The following is a 1,897-nucleotide window of genomic DNA, read 5'->3' as shown; positions in this document are numbered from 1 at the left end:
TGGCTTCTCTCCAGGGCCGTGAGGATTTTTTCCCCGTTTCTTGAGTTCCTTTTGCCTATTTGAAATTGAAAATCATGGAAGAATCCCGACTTTTAGCGGAGATATGAATTTCTGCTTATAACATCCAATATCATGATAAAAACTCCTTATTTCACAAAATGGGAAGTGAAAACACGTTGCCTTGGCGTGTCTCGGAGCAATGAAAAATTTTTCCTTGTTTCTTCAGTTTCTTTTGCCTATTTGGAACTGAAGATCATGGGAGAATGTCGATTTCCAGCGGAGACATGAATTTCGCCTTATAACATACAATTTCATGATAAAAACTCGTTTTTCCACGAAATTGGAAGTGAAAAAACATTGCCTTGGCTTCTCTCCAGGGCCGTGAGGATATTTTACCCGTTTCTTGAGTTCCATTTGCCTATTCGGAACTGAAGATCATGATGGAAGGTCGATTTTCAGCGGAGACATGAATTTCGACTTATAACATACAATTTCATGATAAAAACTCGTTTTTTCACGAAATTGGAAGTGAAAAAAAATTGCCTTGGCTTCTCTCAGGGTCGTGAGGTTTTTTTCCCGTTTCTTGAGTTCCTTTTGCCTATTTGAAATTGAAAATCATGGAAGAATCCCGACTTTTAGCGGAGATATGAATTTCTGCTTATAACATCCAATATCATGATGAAAACTCGTTATTTCACAAAATGGGAAGTGACAACACGTTGCATTGGCATGTCTCGATTGCAATGACAAATTTTGCTCTGTTCCTTCAGTTTCTTTTGCCTATTTGGAACTGAAGATCATGGGAGAATGTCGATTTACAGCGGAGACATGAATATCGCCTTACAACCTTCAATTTCATGATATAAACTAGTTTTTTCACGAATTTGGAAGTGAAAACAGGTTGCCTTGGCGTGTCTCGGGGGCAATGAGAAATTTTTCCTTGTTTCTTCACCTTCTTTTGCCTATTTGGAACTGAAGGTCATGGTGGAAGGTCGATTTCCAGCGGAGGCATGAATTTCGCCTTATAACATACAATTTCATTATAAAAACTCGTTTTTTCACAAAATTGGAAGTGAAAACACGTTGCCTTGGCGTGTCTCAGGGGCAATGAGAAATTTTTCCTTGTTCCTTCAGTTTCTTTTGCCTATTTGGAACTGAAGATCATGATGGAAGGTCGATTTCCAGCGGAAGCATGAATTTCGCCTTATAACATACAATTTCATGATAAAAACTCGTTTTTCCACGAAATTGGAAGTGAAAAAACATTGCCTTGGCTTCTCTCCAGGGCCGGGAGGCATTTTTCCCCATTTCTTGAGTTCCTTTTGCCTATTTGAAATAGAAAATCATGGGAGATTCCCGACTTTTAGCGGAGATATGAATTTCAGCTTATAACATCCAATACCATGATAAAAACTCGTTTTTTCACGAAATTGGAAGTGAAAACACGTTGCCTTGGCGTGTCTCGGGGCAATGAGAAATTTTTCCTTGTTTCTTCAGTTTCTTTTGCCTATTTGGAACTGAAGATGATGGTGGAAGGTCGATTTTCAGCAGCGACATGAATTTCGCCTTATAACATACAATTTCATGATAAAAACTCGTTTTTTCACGAATTGGAAGTGAAAAAACGTTGCCTTGGTTTCTCTCCAGGGTCGTGAGGTTTTTTTCCCATTTCTTGAGTTCCTTTTGCCTATTTGAAATTGAAAATCATGGAAGAATCCCGACTTTTAGCGGAGATATGAATTTCTGCTTATAACATCCAATATCATGATAAAAACTCGTTATTTCACAAAATGGGAAGTGAAAACACGTTGCCTTGACGTCTCTCGAGGGCAATGAGAAATTTCTCCCTGTTCCTTCAGTTTCTTTTGCCTATTTGGAACTGAAGATCATGGGAGAA

Source organism: Venturia canescens, unplaced genomic scaffold (genome assembly GCF_019457755.1).
Source record: "Venturia canescens isolate UGA unplaced genomic scaffold, ASM1945775v1 PGA_scaffold_15__1_contigs__length_3012046, whole genome shotgun sequence".
Taxonomy (NCBI): domain Eukaryota; kingdom Metazoa; phylum Arthropoda; class Insecta; order Hymenoptera; family Ichneumonidae; genus Venturia; species Venturia canescens.
This window is presented reverse-complemented; position numbering follows the sequence as displayed.